Raw genomic sequence first — 23,075 nt, 5'->3', positions numbered from 1 at the left:
ATTCTTCTATCAACATCATTAAACATTTCTCACAATCAACTAGTTAGCTACATTTAACTTCTTCTTTCAAGACATTATTGCCATTTAACCATCTTAAGGCAACACTGTTCATAAGTGCAATATGTGAACATTCCCTTTAAGAGGGGACCAAGTCTCTCTGAGGTAGTGCAACTTCTCAAGCTGCAAGTCTGTTCGCAGCAAGGACTCCGGTGCTGGTTCCAAGACCAGTGTCTTCGCAAAGAGTCCTTTCCTTGTGTAAAACCAGTAGAGAGCACCTTTAAGAAGGTGCAAACTATGTACAAAAAGTTTGTAATCATGCATTGTTCATGATTCAGCAGTTCTTTCAATGATGAACAAACAGGAAACAAAAACAAAAAGCAGAAGAAGGGATCCCGGGTAAACAAAGGGATCCCTTTAAGAGTTACCCTGATTGGGTTGTAGCAGCAAGAAGACAAACAGTTAACTATTTACATATCCATGGCATCGAGGTTTACTCTTGCTCTGGCGGCCGTAGCTCCGCATAGACCTCGCTCGGCAAGCTGATCGGCGAGATCGGGGCCTTTAAGAAGTGCTCCATACCCGTGGCCCGATCCCAGGGTGTAAGGCGCCGGAGTCTATAGGTCCCAGGGAGAGGGGGTACCGCGACGGGGCCTATCAGCAAGTCCTCTGCTGGCGAGGTAGGGTCGTTCTTCATACCTGCTTCAGATGCGGTCCCTCCGGTGCCGATTTGCTGCGTCTCCGCTAGGATCGGGAACGCTGGTTGCAGGGCCTTGCGCTGCGGCGCTGTCCTCTCCGTTTGCAGCACCTCGCTTTCCGGTAGGGCCTTGCTTTCTGGCTTCGGAGCGCTGGAACTTCTTTCTTGCTCCAGACCAGATGAGGCTGCCGACAGATGTCTGGTGAGGCTCCCGATGTTGGTCTTCTTCCACCCGGCCTCAGTGCTCAGCTGTGTCTGCAGGAGTTGGTGGATCAGCTCGTCTGCTCCGGTCTGCAGGAGGTCACCGTCAACTGTGGAGGTCTGGCTGCGGTGCCTCTCCGGGTAGCTGGGAGAGTCCTCGGCTCCGACCCCACGCTCCGGCTCCTGGCGGCTGGCCATGGCGTCCTCCATGTCGCTGACTTCTTCTTCCTGGTTCTTTTCCCGCTCTCTCCTTCGTGGGCGGTTTCGTTTTCTCTGTCTCCGCCCACCATTGAGAATCAGGAGGCGGATCTCGGCTGCTGACGGACACGTCCTCAAGGTACAGAAATATTTAGACTGGGCGGCCATTGTCTTTCGCGCTCTCCAGCTTGTCTACGCCTACTCCACGCCCCTCTTCTTCTCCTGCGCTCTCCTCAGCGCTGTAATGGCGGCTAGTTTTGGCGGGAACTTTTGGCAATCCACCGTCTTTGCAATAAGTCACAGTCCAAGTATAATAAATCACAGTTCCAAGGCACACATGACCTGATTCTTCAGGCTTAAGTAGATCCTGTTCGTGATGCCAAAATGTAGCGCCCCCACTGCCGCAGGGCCGAGGGGTACCCTGTACCGGGCCTCTGAGTCTCTGCTCTGGGGTTGTCACGGTGGCTAGACCCGGTCCGTGACCCTGCTGAGAGGCGCCCAATAATAGGTGTGGATGGTGGTGGTAGTGCGGTGCAGTAAATAATGAGGACACCAGGTTGCAGTCTCTTTACCTCTTTACTGAAGGCTTCAGGGTCCTCAATCCGGAATACGGTTAACCGGGCTGCGCAAGCCTGACCGGTCCAATGGCACCTCCAGAGTTCCCTTTGCAGGTGGAAATCTGTGCCTACCTTCTAGCGCTTATGTGTTGCGGTCCTTCCCTGCTGTGCTTACGGGATAGTCCCCACAACTGTTGTGTCTGTTTCTCGTGTTCCCTCACAACTCGATTCTGATGTTCTTCCACGTCCCCCAGATCTTATGGTTAGGACGCACCCGTATGACGGGGAGGCTCGGAGCTCTTCCGGGACTCTAGCGTCGCCCCACTCCTGTTGTTACCCCCCTGTGTCTTCCTAGGTCAATTGGGTGAGACAGCCCGCCTATAACTGACTGTCCTGCTGTAGGTTTGAAGTTTGGCCTGGAGCTGTATACTTCCTCGGCGTTCCGGCCACCGGTTATGCGCCTCAATAGGATGTTGCCTCGTCTTACAGCACGACTCCTACTGGTATTCTCCTTGTTGCGTTGATCTCGTTTCTCACTCAGCACAATAAACCTCGCTTCTTGTCCTTTCTTGGGGTACCGCCGCTATATCATGCAGGCGCGGTCCCGTAACGTTCTCTCTGGTTGCTAGGCCTCTGTCAGGATCCCACCCCTGACAGGGACCCTTCCGAATCTTCCCCTACAACACCCTCTGCCACAAGGTGTTGCCTGGTTCCAACCCAGTCAGCTTTCTGATCTAACTTCCTATCCAACCCCCAGTTTTACCAGACTGTGAGGAGTGGCCTAATGTATAGTGCCCTTAGCTCCCCCTGGAGGCCAGACTGTGAAATGTATTGGTGTCTGTGATACCTGGTCAGATGAACTCCTTCAGTGCCATCAGACGTACCATAGCCCCCCTTAGTGGCGGAGCAACAGTACTGCAACGACCAGGACTCTGGGGCGCTGCACAGCCACACTACGCCGCACTCAGACAGTACAGCCACACTCGGCCGCACTCACACAGTACAGCCACACTCGGCCGCACTCACACAGTACAGCCACACTCGGCCGCACTCACACAGTACAGCCACTCGGCCGCACTCACACAGTACAGCCACACTTGGCCGCACTCACACAGTACAGCCGCACTCACACAGTATAGCCGCACTCACACAGTACAGCCGCACTCAGACAGTACAGTCACGCTCAGTATAGCCGCACTCAGGCAGTACAGCCACACTCAGTATAGCCGCACTCAGATAGTACAGCTGCGCTCAGTATAGCCGCACTCAGACAGCACAGCCACGCTCAGTATAGCCGCACTCAGGCAGCACAGCCACGCTCAGTATAGCCACACTCAGGCAGTACAGCCACGCTCAGTATAGCTGCACTCAGGCAGTACAGCCGCGCTCAATTTAGCCGCACTCATGCAGTACAGCCACGCTCAGTATAGCCAGCCGCACTCAGGCAGTTCAGCCACACTCAGTATAGCCACACTCAGGCAGTACAGCCGCACTCAGTATAGCCACACTCAGGCAGTATAGCCGCACTCATACAGTACAGTCATGCTCAGTATAGCCGCATTCAGGCAGTACAGCCACGCTCAGTATAGCCGCACTCAGGCAGTACAGCCACACTCAGTATAGCCGCACTCATGCAGTACAGCCACGCTCAGTATATCCGCACTCAGGCAGTACAGCGCACTCAGTATAGCCACACTCAGGCAGTACATCCATGCTCAGTATGGCCGCACTCAGGCAGTACAGCCATACTCAGTATAGCCACGCTCATGCAGTACAGCCGCACTCAGTATAGCCGCACTCAAGCAGTAAAGCAGCAGCACTCACTACAGCCACACTCAGGCAGTTCAACCGCACTCAGTATAGCTGCACTCACGCAGTACAGCCGCACTCAGTATAGCCGCACTCAAGTAGTACAGCTGCACTCAGTACAGATGCACAGGCAGTACAGCTGCACTCAGTATGGCCACACTCAGTATAGCTGCACTCAGTACAACCGTACTCAAGCAGTAATGCAGCAGCAATCAGTACAGCCGCACTCAGGAAGCGCAAGATGAGAGCACATGACAGGATGGGGCGCAGGATGGGATCACATGACAGGATGGAGCAGCACATACCAGAATGGAGACCATATACCAATATAATAGCTCGCCACCCGGGCATAGAACGGGTTCAATAGCTAGTATATATATATATATATATATATATATATATATATATACCTATACTATGTGTAGACATTAATTTTATCTATTCTATTCTAACCTGTCAGTGTGATTTTACTGTACACGTCACTGAAGTACCGGCTTTTCTGTAGAACACCGGGGCGTATTTCTCGCAAGTCACATGCATGGTCCGTGTTTAATCCGTATTTTTCTCGCCCCCATAGACTTTCATTGGCGTATTTTTGGAGGAATATGCTGACAATCGCAGCATGCTGCGATTTTCTCAGCCCGTAAAATACATAGTTACATAGTTACATAGTTATTAAGGTTGAAGGAAGACTGTAAGTCCATCTAGTTCAACCCATAGCCTAACCTAACATGCCCTAACATGTTGATCCAGAGGAAGGCAAAAAAAACCCATGTGGCAAAGAGTAACTCCACCATGGGGAAAAAAATTCCTTCCCGACTCCACATACGGCAATCAGACTAGTTCCCTGGATCAACACCTTATCAAGGAATCTAGTGTATATACCCTGTAACATTATACTTTTCCAGAAAGGTATCCAGTCCCCTCTTAAATTTAATTAATGAATCACTCATTACAACATCATACGGCAGAGAGTTCCATAGTCTCACTGCTCTTACAGTAAAGAATCCGCGTCTGTTATTATGCGTAAACCTTCTTTCCTCCAGACGTAGAGGATGCCCCCTTGTCCCTGTCTCAGGTCTATGATTAAAAAGATCATCAGAAAGGTCTTTGTACTGTCCCCTCATATATTTATACATTAAAATAAGATCACCCCTTAGTCTTCGTTTTTCCAAACTAAATAGCCCCAAGTGTAATAACCTATCTTGGTATTGCAGACCCCCCAGTCCTCTAATAACCTTGGTCGCTCTTCTCTGCACCCGCTCCAGTTCAGCTATGTCTTTCTTATACACCGGAGACCAGAACTGTGCACAGTATTCTAAGTGTGGTCGAACTAGTGACTTGCATAGAGGTAAAATTATGTTCTCCTCATGAGCATCTATGCCTCTTTTAATACATCCCATTATTTTATTTGCCTTTGTAGCAGCTGCCTGACACTGGCCACTGAATATGAGTTTGTCATCCACCCATATACCCAGGTCTTTTTCATTGACGGTTTTGCCCAGAGTTTTAGAATTAAGCACATAGTTATACATCTTATTACTTCTACCCAAGTGCATGACCTTACATTTATCCCCATTAAAGCTCATTTGCCATTTATCAGCCCAAGCTTCTAGTTTACATAAATCATCCTGTAATATAAAATTGTCCTCCCCTGTATTGATTACCCTGCAGAGTTTAGTGTCATCTGCAAATATTGAAATTCTACTCTGAATGCCCCCTACAAGGTCATTAATAAATATGTTAAAAAGAAGAGGGCCCAATACTGACCCCTGTGGTACCCCACTGCTAACCGCAACCCAGTCCGAGTGTGCTCCATTAATAACCACCCTTTGTTTCCTATCCCTGAGCCAGCTCTCAACCCACTTACACATATTTTCCCCTATCCCCATTACTCTCATTTTATGTAACAACCTTTTGTGTGGCACCGTATCAAAAGCTTTGGAAAAGTCCATATACACTACGTCCACTGGGTTCCCTTGGTCCAGTCCAGAACTTACCTCTTCATAGAAGCTGATCAAATTAGTCTGACATGAACGGTCCCTAGTAAACCCGTGCTGATACTAGGTCATAAGGTTATTCCTCTTCAGATACTCCAGTATAGTATCCCTTAGAATGCCCTCCAGGATTTTACCCACAGTAGAGGTTAAGCTTACTTGCCTATAATTACCGAGTTCAGTTTTTGCCCCTTTTTTGAATATTGGCACCACATTTGCTATACGCCAGTCCTGTGGTACAGACCCTGTTATTATGGAGTCTTTAAAGATTAAAAATAATGGTCTATCAATGACTGTACTTAGTTCCTGCAGTACTCGGGGGTGTATCCCATCCAGGCCCGGAGATTTGTCAATTTTAGTTATTTTTAGACGCCGCTGTACTTCCTGCTAGGTTAAGCAGGTGACATTTAATGGGGAATTTTTATCACTAGTCATTTTGTCTGCCATGGGATTTTCTTTTGTAAATACTGATGAAAAAAAGTCATTTAGCATATTGGCTTTTTCCTCATCCTCATCCACCATTTCCCCCAGATTATTTTTAAGGGGGCCAACACTGTCATTTTTTAGTTTCTTACTATTTATATAGTTAAAGAATATTTTGGGATTATTTTTACTCTCTCTGGCAATGAGTCTCTCTGTCTCAATCTTTGCTGCCTTGATTTGCTTTTTACAGAATTTATTTAATTTTCTGTATTTATTTAATGCCTCCTCACTACCTACTTCCTTTAATTCTCTAAATGCTTTCTTTTTGTCCCTTATTGCGCCCCTTACAGCTCTATTTAGCCATATTGGTTTCCTCCTATTTCTAGTATGTTTATTCCCATACGGTATATACTGTGCACAGGTCCTATCCAGGATGCTAATAAACGTCTCCCATTTTCTTTGTGTATACGGCCGAGTAATATACGGCTGATGGAAGTTGCCCCATGGAGAAACATTGGTCCGTGTGCAATGCGTTGTTTTTGCGCCTTTCTCTCATCTGTGCATATTTCTCTCTAGTATGACGCCGGCCTAAAGGTGAACAAAAGCTTTTAAAAATTTTGGAGGCTTCCATTTCTCAGACATACAGTGTTATGTCATCTGTGAACATTTCTGTGATCTCTAAGGGTATGTGCACACGTTGAAGATTTGCCTGCAGAATTTTCTGCACATAATCTGCATCTCTTGCCAGAAAACGCACGGAAAAATCCGCACGGATTTGATGCATTTTTTATGCAGATTTGATGCGGATTTTCATGCGTTTTTTTCATGCAGATTTGTATGCGTTTTTGAAAGCTAACTAAAGATCTATTATTGAACAAAAAAAAAGAATTGTGATGTCATTTCTTGTCCAACCTCTTCATTTACATACTCCATTGAAAAATAATGTTTACACACATAGATAGATAGATAGATAGATAGATAGATAGATAGATAGATAGATAGATAGATAGATAGATACAAAAAAAGCAAAACAGCACACTATAAATGCCTTTCGGGTGCACAGGCCTTAATTGCAATCCATCCACTATGCATAAATCCAATAAAAAGAAAAAATAAGGCAGCACTCCTTTTCTTCAAGTGAAAATCTGTGTTTTAATTCAGACCCACATGGCAGGCGACGTTTCGGCTCTGGATGAGCCTTTCTCAAGCGTCTCTCTCAAGGCTTGAGAAAGGCTCATCCAGAGCCGAAACGTCACCTGCCATGTGGGTCTGAATTAAAACACAGATTTTCACTTGAAGAAAAGGAGTGCTGCCTTATTTTTTCTTTTTATTAGATAGATAGATAATCGATAGATAATAGATAGATCTATAGATAATAGATAGGTAGATAATAGATAGATAGATATATACATAATAGATAGATCTATAGATAGATAGAAATGTCTATAGGTAGAACTATAGATAGATAGATCTATAGATATATCTATCTATTATCTATCTATCTATAGATCTATCTATCTATTATCTATCTATAGATATATCTATCCATCTGTCTATAGATATATCTATAGATAGATAGCTATATCTATAGATAGACAATACCAAGGCAGATGTTTAGTAATAAACATAATAAAATGGTACATAAAGAGTTAAATAAAGACACACACTCAAAATCTGCGTTTGGCCGGGGTCACACTTGTGAGAAACTCGCACGAGTCTCTCGCATCAATACCCGTCACTGCCGCCGGCACTCGGGACCGGAGCGCTCAGCTACATAGAAATACATGCAACCGCATGCTGCGGTCCTGAGTGTCGGCGGCAGTGCCAGGTATTGAGTTTCTCACAAGTGTGACCACGGCCTTAAAAGCAATGTCTGTTTAATTTTTTTTTAAAAATGGCGTGGGATCCCGCGCAATTTTTGGCGCCAGAGAGGGAAAGCCGACGGCTGGGGGCCAATGTTTCTAGCCTGGGAAGGGGTTAATACCCATGGAGCTTCCCAGGCTATGAATCTCAGCCCGCAGCTGTATATTTAGCCTTTATTATTATATAAAAAAGGGGACCCCCAATAAAATGATGTGGGGTCCCCCTCTATTTAATAGCCAGAAAGGCTATGCAGACAGGTGTGGGCTGATATTCATAGCCCAGAGAGGGGCCATGAATATTGGCCTCCCCCTGGCTACAAATACCAGCCCCCAGCCACCCAAGAAATGGCGCATCTGTAAGATGCGCCAATTCCGGCACTTAGCCTCTCTCTTCCCACTGCCCTGTAGCGGTGGCATATGGGGTAATAAGGGGTTAATATCACCTTTGACTGTAAGGTCACATTAAGCCCGGTTAGTAATGGAGAGGCATCAATAAGATACCTATACATTATTTATCCTAGTGAAAAAGTTAAATAAAGACACAGTCAGAAAAAAGTATTTTAACATTCTTAAATTTCACCATACTTACAACCATGCCTAATTTCCCAAGGCAATCGATCACCTGCAAAAAAATAAAAAATAATAAAACAACAGTATACTCCCTGTTCCGACACAGTCCAATTAATAATAAGTGTCCCACGATGATTTCCTCTATAGAGCTGTCACATCAGGAGACAGCTCTCTAGGCCTCCAGTGACACACTGACAGGAGCCAATGTCCTCTCACTTTACGGCACTGCTGCATGAGAATTTTCCCACACAGCGGTGCCGCAAGTGACAGTATGAACTATACTGCAGTCACAGTGGCGGAGGGAGCCTCTGGAGAGCGGTTGCATCTGCTGATGTAACACCTGCACACACACACAGCCCCGCATATCTTCTCTGTACACACACACAGCCCCGCACATCTTCTCCGCACAGACACACAGACCCACACAGCCCCGCAGACACACACAAACACCCGCACACAGCCCCGCACATCTTCCCCACACACACAGTCTCCGCCCACGCACCCAGTATCCGCCCACACTCCACCCACACACTCTCCCCCTCCCGATCTGCAGCGTTTCTTGCAGGCACATCTGCAGCAAATCTGCAGACATTTTTTAAATGTGCAGTTTTGCTGCAGAGTGGCCTGACACAATGGAAGTCAATGGGTGCAGAAACGCTGCAGATCCGCAAAAAGAATTGACATGCTGCAGAAAAAAAGCTGCGATTCCGCGCATTTTTTTCTGCAGCATGTGCACACCGAATGTCAATTTCACATGGACTAACATTGCTTGTGCACTACACTGCGGATTTGATGCAATTCCACGCTTCCAAAAACGCTGCGGATCCGCATCTAAATCGGCAACGTGTGCACATAGACTAAAAGTGAACAAAAGCTATTTAAAATATTGTAGGATTTTATTTCTCAGACATACAGTGTTATGTAGTCTGTTAATTGTCCTGTTCTCTAAAAGTGAACAAAAGCTTTTAAAAATGTTGTAGGCTTCCATTTCTCAGACATACAGTGTTACACTGCCTGTGAATATTTCTGTGATTTCTAACAGTGAAAAAAAAAAAGCTATTTAAAAACTTTGTTGGCTACAATTTCTCAGACATACAGTGCTACGTGGTCTGTGAACATTTCTGTGATCTCTAAAAGTGAACAAAAGCTTTTAAAAATGTTGTAGGCTTCTAGTTCTCAGGCATACAGTGTTACATGGTCTGTGAATGTTTCTGTAATGTCTAAAAGTGAACAGCTTTTCAAAATTTTCTAGGCTTCCATTTTTGAGACATACAATGTTACGTGGTCTGTGAACATTTATATGATCTGGAAAACTGCTAAAATGCTTTTAAAAATTGTGTAGGCCTCCATTTATCAGACACACAGTCTTACTTTGCCTGTGAATGTTTCTGTGATCTCTAAAAGTGAACAAAAGATTTTAAAATTTCTGTAGGCTTCCATTTCTCACACTTATAGTGTTACTTGGTCTATGAATATTTCTGGGATCTCTAAAAATGATCAAAAGCTTTTAAATACAGCTCTGGCAAAAATTAAGAGACCACCACATCAAAACCCTGTCCTGGGCAGCCCAATCTCCAGACCTGAACCCCATTGAAAACCTCTGGAATGTAATCAAGAGGATGATGGATAGTCACAAGCCATCAAACAAAGAAGAACTGCTTGAATTTTTGCGCCACGAGCAATGTGAAAGACTGGTGGAAAGCATGCCAAGACACATGAAAGCTGTGATTAAAAATCATGGTTATTCCACAAAATATTAATTTCTGAACTCTTCCTTAGTTAAAATATTAGTATTGTTGTTTCTAAATGATTATGAACTTGTTTTCTTTGCATTATTTGAGGTCTGAAAGCACTGGATTTTTTTTTTTTTTCATTTTGACCATTTCTACTTTTCAGTAGCTTGGAAATTTGGAGACATGTTGTCTGTAGTTTATAGAATAAATGAAAAATTTACATTTAACTAAAATATATACCTATAAAGAGAAAAATTTAGACAAACTGAACATTTTGCAGTGGTCTCTTAATTTTTGCCAGAGCTGTATATTGTAGGCTTCCATTTCTCAGACATAGAATGTTGCATGGTCTGTGAACATTTCTGGGATCTCTAAAACTGAAAAAAAATTTGAAACATTTTTCTGGTTTGAATTTGATTGTCATCCATACACTTTTATGTTCTTTCTGTTACATTACAATTAAATATATGCACAAAAACCACATTGACTGCTGCAATTGACCAATTTTTTTCTTTTATTTAAAATAAACTTGGTTTCAATTACAAAATGCCTAGGGTGTGCATTAAAGAACAGGGAAGTAGAAGTGCTGATGATGGTGCATGCAGATGCCGAGGACGTGGTGCAGGTGTGACTACGCCTGTTGCTGGAGCACAAGAAACATGCCATCCATGACACATTGGTTCCTGTACCACTTTAAAGGGAGTCAGGGTACACCACTTCTGAAGCCAGAGAAGTGCTAAGAGGTGGTCAGTTGGATAGCAGATAATGCTTTCAGCAGGCTTGGCAGCACCACCCAGCACCCAGCACATGGTCCAGTCTCAGCATCCTAAAGTCTGGATCACTTAGTTCCCACCTAATCCTCCTTCTTCCCACCATAGTGAGTCCCAGGAGACTATTGATACCACACTAGGACAATCTGAGAAGCTGTTTCTTGATTGTGGCCTCTCAACTTGCATGCTCCAAGAGGGACAGGACAACATACTGTTTAAAATTTCACAAAACTTAGAGCAGCCACGGCTACAAGAACATGATGATGGGGAATGGTAAATTTGGGCTAAGAAGGAGGAAGATGAAGATAAGACACAGTTGCCACCAAGTTGTTGTTGAAGGAAACCTGTCAGCAGGATTATGCTGAGTAACCTACAGACAGTGCCAGGTCAACACCATTATACTGATTAAAATGATGCCTTGGTTGATGAAACCCATCTTGTGGTTGCTGTTTAATCTGTAACAGCAATAGGAAAAAAGGGGGGTACTTATGAAAAAACTTATAAAATCTAATCTAATTATTCCTACAAGTTTATAAAAGACATGTAACATATAATAACATACAAATGATCAAAAGACCATGTAGCTAAAAGATACCTCAAAGCTGAAAAGGAGAAATAACATTCCTACAAACAGCTATTACAGGCACAAAAACAGTAGATGAAAAGTAAACACCAGAAAAAATCTCTCAATTACCACAATGGTCACATAGAACACAGAGAAAAGTATATGTACTGCAGGTAAACTCAGTTTGCTTATATGTAGACAACCAATAAGTGGCATGAAGCTATAGTCATAATCATGGTGAGTCCTTAATAAATAAATGGAACAATCTCACCCATAGATGACTTTGAACTCCTACATACACCCTGTATTCTGACCATCAGAACATGAAGACCAATCATCATCTCCTATAGTAGTCCACTCTTAAGGGCCACAAGGGGTAGTGCAATGGAGCTTGAGACCACCTCCCGAAGCATTTCTTCCCATACAGGGATTCATCAGGGGATCAAAGTAGTCTGCCAAGGAGGTCCATACATCTTCTCACCTCCTGTAATTAGGCCTAAATGCCAAGCATCTTTTTAAATTTCCCACACAACACCTGGGGTCTAGATTCTGGAAACGTCACTTCCGTCCTCTACTGCGCATGTCAAGACATCAGAAACCGGCGGATTGTCTTCCAAGCCTCGTTCTGAGGTGATGACATCATACTCATTTCCTTTTATGCAAGCCTCGTTCTGAGGTACTATTGACTTATACTTATTTCCTCTCATCGGAGCGCAGCACCGCTCTTCCAGTTTAAATTTTTTTTATGCCCACATACCCCGCGTAATATCCTCTCCTTGGAACGCACATCGTGTATCAATGGACCACAACCTTTATTAACCATCAAAGGCCCATGCTATTGAGATAATAATGGCCATTAGAATATTGTCTATAGTTTATAATATACAGAATACAATCTCCTAACAATGCAATTTTGTTTCTGTAGTGCTGAGTTTAAATTTCTGCAACATGACTATAGTTCAAGGTCATATAGAAAATGAGGAAATACAGATGCCAGAAGACTAGACAAAGGTACAAGGTGTGCCTCACCTATTTTCTGATAATGAATATTATTTCCAAAAAGATCACGAATAAATCATGAGTAGTGTTGAGCATTCCGATACCGCAAGTATCGGGTATCGGCCGATACTTGCGGGTATCGGAATTCCGATACCGAGATCCGATACTTTTGTGGTATCGGGTATCGGTATCGAAACAACATTAATGTGTAAAATTAAGAATTAAAATAAAAAATATTGCTATACTCACCTCTCCGACGCAGCCTGTACCTCAGCGAGGGAACCGGCAGCGTTGTTTGCTTAAAATTCGCAGGTTTACTTCCTTCCTTGAAGTCCCGGCTTGTGATTGGTCGCGTGCCGCCCATGTGACCGCGACGCGACCAATCACAGCAAGCCGTGACGTAATTTCAGGTCCTTCAGGATTTTAAAATTACGTTCCGGCTTTGTGATTGGTCGCGTCGCGGTCACATGGGCGACGCGACCAATCACAAGCCGTGACGTCACGGGAGGCTGGACACGCGCGCATTTTAAAATGTGCGCTTGTCCTGCCTCCCGTGACGTCACGGCTTGTGATTGGTCGCGTCGCCCATGTGACCGGAACGTAATTTTAAGATCCTGAAGGACCTGAAATTACGTCACGGCTTGCTGTGATTGGTCGCGTCACGGTCACATGGGCGGCACGCGACCAATCACAAGCCGGGACTTCAAGTAAGGAAGTAAACCCGCGAATTTTAAGCAAACAACGCTGCCGGTTCCCTCGCTGAGGTACAGGCTGCGTCGGAGAGGTGAGTATAGCAATATTTTTTATTTTAATTCTTTATTTTACACATTAATATGGTTCCCAGGGCCTGAAGGAGAGTTTCCTCTCCTTCAGACCCTGGGAACCATCAGGAATACCGTCCGATACATGAGTCCCATTGACTTGTATTGGTATCGGGTATCGGTATCGGATTAGATCCGATACTTTGCCGGTATCGGCCGATACTTTCCGATACCGATACTTTCAAGTATCGGACGGTATCGCTCAACACTAATCATGAGAATGTATCATTAAAATGAAAAAAGTGTCAAAATCATTTGGGATTATTTAAACAGTTTTCACAGGTCTGACATAAAGAAAAACACCGCTCTAAGAGATAGAAAGAATAATATGATTCCAAGATGATAGAGGACTCAAAATAATTCTGGGCAGAAATGGAACCAGCCAATGATTGCAGTCTACCGGAAAATGAGATTATTGAGGGCACCAGCACTTAAATAAAAACAAGGGAAGGGGGAACCATCCAAGGGGTGGGAAAAAGATTAAGAGAAAAAATGCCATACTGTCCCAAAAATAAGGAGAATTTTTTTGTGGTATGGGGGGGAAATAATTACACCCTGCCCTATTTCCTGCGCATTGGCGCCCCACTCGACGTCGCCTGTCCCTTCCTATAGACAGTCAGAGAAAGCAGGCAAATGTCAGCTGTTGTGTTAACCAAATGGGAGAGAGAAGCCACTAATAGCTCACTAAGTTTGATGCAGTTACTTTTGGAGGAGGAGCGCAGTAATTTACCATTTAAAACTGACTGATACATTAAAAGAACACAACATGATCGCTTGTGTAATGTGCAGTTAATGTATACCATAAAAGAATAATTAATTCACAACAGAAAAAAAATCAGTTTGAAAATGGTGCTGACCACACCTGCGCAGAAGCAGCTACTGGTGCCATTTTTAATGAATTAATGTATACCATAAAAAAATAACTACACAATACACATGCCTGCTGCAAGTGATTTTTTTTCAATATATATATATATATATATATATATATATATATATATATATATATATATATATATATATATATATACAGTGCAGACCAAAAGTTTGGACACACCTCATTTAAAGATTTTTCTGTATTTTCATGACTATGAAAATTGTACATTCACACTGAAGGCATCAAAACTGTGAATTAACACATGTGGAATTATATACTTAACAAAAAAGTGTGAAACAACTGAAATTATGTCTTATATTCTAGGTTCTTCAAAGTAGCCACCTTTTGCTTTGATGACTGCTTTTCACACTCTTGGCATTCTCTTGATGAGCTTCAAGAGGTAGTCACCGGGAATGGTTTTCACTTCACAGGTGTGCCCTGTCAGGTTTAATAAGTGGGATTTCTTGCCTTATAAATGGGGTTGGGACCATCAGTTGTGTTGTGCAGAAGTCTGGTGGATACACAGCTGATAGTCCTACTGAATAGACTGTTAGAATTTGTATTATGGCAAGGAAAAAGCAGCTAAGTAAAGAAAAACGAGTGGCCATCATTACTTTAACCCCTTCCCGACCTTTGACGCCACGTAGGCATCATGAAAACCCGTGCCAATCCGACCTATGACGCCTATGTGGCGTCATGGAAAGATCGCATCCCTGCAGATCGGGTGAAAGGGTTAACTCCTATTTTACCCGATCTGCAGGGAGAGGGGGAGTGGTACTTCAGCCCAGGGGGGGTGGCTTCACCCCCCGTGGCTACGATCGCTCTGATTGGCTGTTGAAAGTGAAACTGCCAATCAGAGCGATTTGTAATATTTCACCTAAAAAACTGGTGAAATATTACAATCCAGCCATGGCCGATGCTGCAATATCATCGGCCATGGCTGGAAACACTAATGTGACCCCCCCACACCCCACCGATCGCCCCCCCAGTGCTCCGTTATAGGGTCCGGTCCCCTCCGTCCGCCTGCCGGCTCCCCCGTCCTGCTGTCCGCTCCCCCGTCCTCCTGCCCGCTCCCCCCCTGCTCCTATGTCACCCCCCCCGTGCTCCGACGCCCCCCTCGTGCCCCGATCTCCCCCCCCCTTATACTTACCGAGGCTCCCGGTCCCCGTCCGCCTCCATCATGGGCGCCGCCATCTTCCAAAATGGCGGGCGCATGCTCAGTGCGCCCGCCGGCCGGCAGATTCATTAGAGGTACATTTTGATCGCTGTGGTAGGTTCTATCACAGCGATCAAAATAAAAAAATAATAAATAACCCCCCCCCCTTTATCACCCCCATAGGTAGGGACAATAATAAAATAAAGAAAATATTTTTTTTTCTTTTTCCACTAGGGTTAGGTTTAGAACTAGGGTTAGAACTAGGGGTAGGGTTAGGGGTAGGGTTCGGGTTACGGGTAGGGTTAGGGTTAGGGGTAGGGTTATGGCATGTGCACACAGAGCGGATCGGCCGCGGATCCGCAGCGGATCGGCAGCGGATCGGGCGCGGATCCGCAGCGGATCGGCAGCGGATCGGCCGCGGATCCGCAGCGGATCGGCAGCGGATCGGCCGCGGATCGGCAGCGGATCGGCAGCGGATCGGCCGCGGATCCGCAGCGGATCGGCCGCGGATCCGCAGCGGATCCGCAGCGGATCGGCAGCGGATCGGCAGCGGATCGGCCGCGGATCCGCAGCGGATCCGCAGCGGATCGGCAGCGGATCCGCAGCGGATCGGCCGCGGATCCGCAGCGGATCGGCAGCGGATCCGCAGCGGATTGGCAGCGGATCCGCAGCGGATTGGCCGCGGATCCGCAGCGAATTGGCAGCGGATCCGCAGCGGATTGGCAGCGGATCCGCAGCGGATTGGCTGCGGATCCGCAGCGGATTGGCAGCGGATCCGCAGCGGATTGGCCGCGGATCCGCAGCGGATTGGCCGCGGATCCGCAGCGGATTGGCAGCGGATCCGCAGCGGATTGGCCGCGGATCCGCAGCGGATTGGCCGCGGATCCGCAGCGGATTGGCCGCGGATTGGCAGCGGATCCGCAGCGAATTGGCCGCTGCGAATTCGAAGCAGTTTTCCATCAGGTTTACAGTACCATGTACACCTAAGGAAAACCAAATCCGCTGTGCCCATGGTGCGGAAAATTCCGTGCAGAAACGCTGCGTTGTATTTTCCGCAGCATGTCAATTCTTTGTGCGGATTCCGCAGCGTTTTACACCTGTTCCTCAATAGGAATCCGCAGGTGAAATCTGCACAAAAAAAACACTGGAAATCTGCTGTAAATCCGCAGGTAAAACGCAGTGCCTTTTACCTGCAGATTTTTCAAAAATTGTGCGGAAAAATCTCACACGAATCCGCAACGTGGGCACATAGCCTTAGGGTTAGGGTTGGAATTAGAGTTAGGGTTGGAATTAGGGCTAGGGTTTGAAATAGGGTTAAGATTAGGCTTGTGGTTAGGGTTACGGATAGGGTTAGGGGTGTGTTGGGGTTACAGTTGTGGTTAGGGTTGGGATTAGGGTTACGGTTGGGATTAGGGTTAGGATTAGGGTTGGAATTAGGGTTACGGGTGTGTTGCGGTTAGGGTTGTGGTTAGGGGTGTGTTGGGGTTAAGGTTGTGATTAGGGTTATGGCTACAGTTGGGATTAGGATTAGGGGTGTGTTGGGGTTAGTGTTGAAGTTAGAATTGAGGGGTTTCCACTGTTTAGGCACATCAGGGGTCTCCAAACGCAACATGGCGCCACCATTGATTCCAGCCAATCTTGCGTTCAAAAAGTCAAATGGTGCTCCCGCCCTTCCAAGCCCCGACGTGCGCCCAAACAGTGGTTTACCCCCACATTTGGGGTACCAGCGTACTCAGGACAAACTGGGCAACAACTGTTGGGGTCTAATTTCTCCTGTTACCCTTGCAAAAATAAAAAATTACTTGCTAAAACATAATTTTTGAGGAAAGAACAATTATTTTTTATTTTCACGGCTCTGCGTTATAAACGTCTGTGAAGCACTTGGGGGTTGAAAGTGCTCACCACACATCTAGATAAGTTCCTTCGGGGGTCTAGTTTCCAAAATGGGGTCACTTGTGGGGTGTTTCTACTGTTTAGGCACATCAGGGGCTCTGCAAATGCAATGTGACGCCCGCAGACCATTCCATCAAAGTCTGCATTTCAAATGTCACTACTTCCCTTCCGAGCCCTGACGTGTGCCCAAACAGTGGTTTACCCCCACATATGGGGTATCAGCGTACTCACAACAAACTGGGCAACAAATATTGGGGTCCAAATTCTCCTGTTACCCTTGTGAAAATAAAAAATTGCTTGCTAAAACATCTTTTTTGAGGAAAGAAAAATGATTTTTTATTTTCACGGCTCTGCGTTGTAAACTTCTGTGAAGCACTTGGGGGTTGAACGTGCTCACCACACATCTAGATAAGTTCCTTGGGGGGTCTAGTTTCCAAAATGGGGTCACTTGTGGGGGGTTTCTACTGTTTAGGCATATCAGGGGCTCTGCAAACGTAACATGATGCCCGCAGACCATTCCATCAAAGTCTGCATTCCAAAACGTCACTACTTCCCTTCCGAGCCCCGGCATGTGCCCAAACAGTGGTTTACCCCCACATATGGGGTATCAGCGTACTCAGGAGAAACTGGACAACAACTTTTGGGGTCCAATTTCTCCTGTTACTCTTGCAAAAATAAAAAATTCTGGGCTAAAAAAATATTTTTGAGGAAAGGAAACACATTTATTATTTTCACGGCTCTGCGTTATAAACTTCTGTGAAGCACTTGGGGGTTCAAAGTGCTCACTACACATCTAGAAAAGTTCCCTTGGGGGTCTAGTTTCCAAAATGGAGTCAATTGTGGGGAGTTCCTACTGTTTAGGCACATCAGGGGCTCTGCAAACGCAACCTGACGCCCGCAGAGCATTCCATCAAAGTCTGCATTTCAAAACGTCACTACTTCCATTCCGAACCCCGACGTGTGCCAAAACAGTGGTTTACCCCCACATATGGGGTATCAGCGTACTCAGGAGAAACTGGACAACAACTTTTGGGGTCCAATTTCTCCTGTTACCCTTGGGAAAATAAAAAATTGTGGGCTAAAAAATCATTTTTGAGAAAAGAAAAATTATTTTTTATTTTCATGGCTCTGCGTTATAAACTTCTGTGAAGCACTTGGGGGTTCAAAGTGCTCACCACACATCTAGATTAGTTCCTTGGGAGGTCTAGTTTCCAAAATGGGGTCACTTGTGCGGGAGCTCCAATGTTTAGGCACACAGGGGCTCTCCAAACGCGACATGGTGTCCGCTAATGATTGGAGCTAATTTTCCATTCAAAAAGCCAAATGGCGTGCCTTCCCTTCCGAGCCCTGCCGTGCGCCCAAACAGTGGTTTACCCCCACATATGGGGTATCATCGTACTCAGAACAAACTGGACAACAACATTTGGGGTCCAATTTCTCCTATTACCCTTGGGAAAATAAAAAATTCTGGGCTAAAAATCATTTTTGAGGAAAGAAAAATTATTTTTTTATTTTCACGGCTCTGCGTTATAAACTTCTGGGGGTTATAAGTGCTCACTATGCATCTAGATAAGTTTCTTGGGGGGTCTAGTTTCCAAAATGGGGTCACTTGTGGAGGAGCTCCAATGTTTAGGCACACAGGGGCTTTCCAAACGCGACATGGTGTCCGCTAACGATGGAGATAATTTTCCATTCAAAAAGTCAAATGGCGCTCCTTCCCTTCCGAGCCTTACCATGTGCCCAAACAGTGGTTTACCCCCACATGTGAGGTATTGGTGTACTCAGGAGAAATTGCCCAACAAAATTTAGGATCCATTTTATCCTGTTGCCCATGTGAAAATGAAAAAATTGAGGCTAAAATAATTTTTTTGTGAAAAAAAGTACTTTTTCATTTTTACGGATCAATTTGTGAAGCACCTCGGGGTTTAAAGTGCTCACTATGCTTCTAGATAAGTTCCTTGGGGGGTCTAGTTTCCAAAATGTGGTCACTTGTGGGGGAGCTCCAATGTTTAGGCACACGGGGGCTCTCCAAACGCGACATGGTGTCCGCTAAAGATTGGAGCCAATTTTTCATTCAAAAAGTCAAATGGCGCTCCTTCCATTCCGAGTTCTGCCGTGCGCCCAAACAGTGGTTTACCCCCACATATGAGGTATCAGCGTACTCAGGACAAATTGGACAACAACGTCCCTGGTCCAGTTTCTCCTTTTACCCTTGGGAAAATAAAAAAATTGTTGCTAAAAGATCATTTTTGTGACTAAAAAGTTAAATGTTCATTTTTTACTTCCATGTTGCTTCTGCTGCTGTGAAACACCTGAAGGGTTAATAAACTTCTTGAATGTGGTTTTGAGCACCTTGAGGGGTACAGTTTTTAGAATGGTGTCACTTTTGGGTATTTTCAGCCATATAGAACCCTCAAAATGACTTCAAATGTGAGGTGGTCCCTAAAAAAAATGGTTTTGTAAATTTTGTTGTAAAAATGAGAAATCACTGGTCAAATTTTAACCCTTATAACTTCCTAGCAAAAAAAAAATTGTTTCCAAAATTGTGCTGATGTAAAATAGACATGTGGGAAACGTTATTTATTAACTATTTTGTGTCACATAACTCTCTGGTTTAACAGAATAAAAATTCAAAATGTGAAAATTGCGAAATTTTCAAATTTTTTGCCAAATTTCCGTTTTTTTCACAAATAAACTCAAAAATTATCGACCTAAATTTACCACTAACATGAAGCCCAATATGTCACGAAAAAACAATCTCAGAATCGCTAGGATCCGTTGAAGCGTTCCTGAGTTATTACCTCATAAAGGGACACTGGTCAGAATTGCAAAAAACGGCAAGGTCATTAAGGCCAAAATAGGCTGGGTCATGAAGGGGTTAAGAAATGAAGGTCAGTCAGTCCGAAAAATTGGGAAAACTTTGAAAGTGTCCCCAAGTGCGGTGGCAAAAACCATCAAGCACTACAAAGAAACTGGCTCACATGAGGACCGCCCCAGGAAAGGAAGACCAAGAGTCACCTCTGCTTCTGAGGATAAGTTTATCCAAGTCACCAGCCTCAGAAATCGCAGGTTAACAGCAGCTCAGATTAGAGACCAGGTCAATGCCACACAGAGTTCTAGCAGCAGACACATCTCTACAACAACTGTTAAGAGGAGACTTTGTGCAGCAGGCCTTCATGGTAAAATAGCTGCTAGGAAACCACTGCTAAGGATAGGCAACAAGCAGAAGAGACTTGTTTGGGCTAAAGAACACAAGGAATGGACATTAGACCAGTGGAAATCTGTGCTTTGGTCTGATGAGTCCAAATTTGAGATCTTTGGTTCCAAAGATGGTGTCTTTGTGCGACGCAGAAAAGGTGAACGGATGGACTCTACATGCCTGGTTCCCACCGTGAAGCATGGAGGAGGTGTGATGGTGTGGGGGTGCTATTGGGGATTTATTCAAAATTGAAGGCATACTGAACCTGCATGGCTACCACAGCATCTTGCAGCGGCATGCTATTCCATCCGGTTTGCGTTTAGTTGGACCATCATTTATTTTTCAACAGGACAATGACCCCAAACACACCTCCAGGCTGTGTAAGGGCTATTTGACCAAGAAGGAGAGTGATGGGGTGCTACCCCAGATGACCTGGCCTTCACAGTCACCAGACCTGAACCCAATCGAGATGGTTCGGGGTGAGCTAGACCGCAGAGTGAAGGCAAAAGGGCCAACAAGTGCTAACCATCTCTGGGATCTCCATCAAGATTGTTGGAAGACCATTCCCGTTGACTACCTCCTGAAGCTCATCAAGAGAATGCCAAAAGTGTGCAAAGCAGTCATCAAAGCAAAAGGTGGCTACTTTGAAGAACCTGGAATATAAGAGATAATTTCAGTTGTTGCACACTTTTTTGTTAAGTATATAATTCTACATGTGTTAATTCATAGTTTTGATGCAATCAGTGTGAATGTACAATTTTCACAGTCATGAAAATACAGAAAAATCTTTAAATGAGAAGGTGTGTCCAAACTTTTGGTCTGTACTGTATATATATATATATATATATATATATATACATATACATATATATATATATATATATATATATATATATATATATATATATATATATATATATACAGTGGGGCAAAAAAGTATTTAGTCAGTCAGCAATAGTGCAAGTTCCACCACTTAAAAAGATGAGAGGCATCTGTAATTTACATCATAGGTAGACCTCAACTATGGGAGACAAACTGAGAAAAAAAAATCCAGAAAATCACATTGTCTGTTTTTTTTATCATTTTATTTGCATATTCTGGTGGAAAATAAGTGTTTGGTCAGAAACAAACAATCAAGATTTCTGGCTCTCACAGACCTGTAACTTCTTCTTTAAGAGTCTCCTCTTTCCTCCACTCATTACCTGTAGTAATGGCACCTGTTTAAACTTGTTATCAGTATAAAAAGACACCTGTGCACACCCTCAAACAGTCTGACTCCAAACTGCACTATGGTGAAGACCAAAGAGCTGTCAAAGGACACCAGAAACAAAATTGTAGCCCTGCACCAGGCTGGGAAGACTGAATCTGCAATAGCCAACCAGCTTGGAGTGAAGAAATCAACAGTGGGAGCAATAATTAGAAAATGGAAGACATTCAAGACCACTGATAATCTCCCTCGATCTGGGGCTCCACGCAAAATCGGGGCTCCACGCAAAATCCCACCCCGTGGGGTCAGAATGATCACAAGAACGGTGAGCAAAAATCCCAGAACCACGCGGGGGGACCTAGTGAATGAACTGCAGAGAGCTGGGACCAATGTAACAAGGCCTACCATAAGTAACACACTACGCCACCATGGACTCAGATCCTGCAGTGCCAGACGTGTCCCACTGCTTAAGCCAGTACATGTCCGGGCCCATCTGAAGTTTGCTAGAGAGCATTTGGATGATCCAGAGGAGTTTTGGGAGAATGTCCTATGGTCTGATGAAGCCAAACTGGAACTGTTTGGTAGAAACACAACTTGTCGTGTTTGGAGGAAAAAGAATACTGAGTTGCATCCATCAAACACCATACCTACTGTAAAGCATGGTGGTGGAAACACCATGCTTTGGGGCTGTTTCTCTGCAAAGGGGCCAGGACGACTGATCCGGGTACATGAAAGAATGAATGGGGCCATGTATCGTGAGATTTTGAGTTCAAACCTCCTTCCATCAGCAAGGGCATTGAAGATGAAACGTGGCTGGGTCTTTCAACATGACAATGATCCAAAGCACACCGCCAGGGCAACGAAGGAGTGGCTTCGTAAGAAGCATTTCAAGGTCCTGGAGTGGCCTAGCCAGTCTCCAGATCTCAACCCTATAGAAAACCTTTGGAGGGAGTTGAAAGTCCGTGTTGCCAAGCGAAAAGCCAAAAACATCACTGCTCTAGAGGAGATCTGCATGGAGGAATGGGCCAACATACCAACAACAGCGTGTGGCAACCTTGTGAAGACTTACAGAAACCGTTTGACCTCTGTCATTGCCAACAAAGGATGTATTACAAAGTATTGAGATGAAATTTTGTTTCTGACCAAATACTTATTTTCCACCAGAATATGCAAATAAAATGATAAAAAAACAGACAATGTGATTTTCTGGATTTTTTTTTCTCAGTTTGTCTCCCATAGTTGAGGTCTACCTATGATGTAAATTACAGACGCCTCTCATCTTTTTAAGTGGTGGAACTTGCACTATTGCTGACTGACTAAATACTTTTTTGCCCCACTGTATATTGTAAGGCAGTGACCGGTGTCATATGCGAGGGTCGCTATGTATCCCCCAGGATGTGCTTAGAAGCATATTAGATCCTCTGGAGTGCCCTGTGCTCACAGCAGGTTTGCCTGTGAGACACAGGGAAGAATAAAAGTGAGTGTGAACTGGATCGTTATTTGACCTAGAAATTATTCAGGAAAACCCGGTTTGGGCTTTTATT

The sequence above is a fragment of the Ranitomeya variabilis genome, chromosome 8, assembly GCF_051348905.1.
Source record: "Ranitomeya variabilis isolate aRanVar5 chromosome 8, aRanVar5.hap1, whole genome shotgun sequence".
NCBI classification, from domain to species: domain Eukaryota; kingdom Metazoa; phylum Chordata; class Amphibia; order Anura; family Dendrobatidae; genus Ranitomeya; species Ranitomeya variabilis.
Note: the sequence above shows the minus strand (reverse complement) of the source record.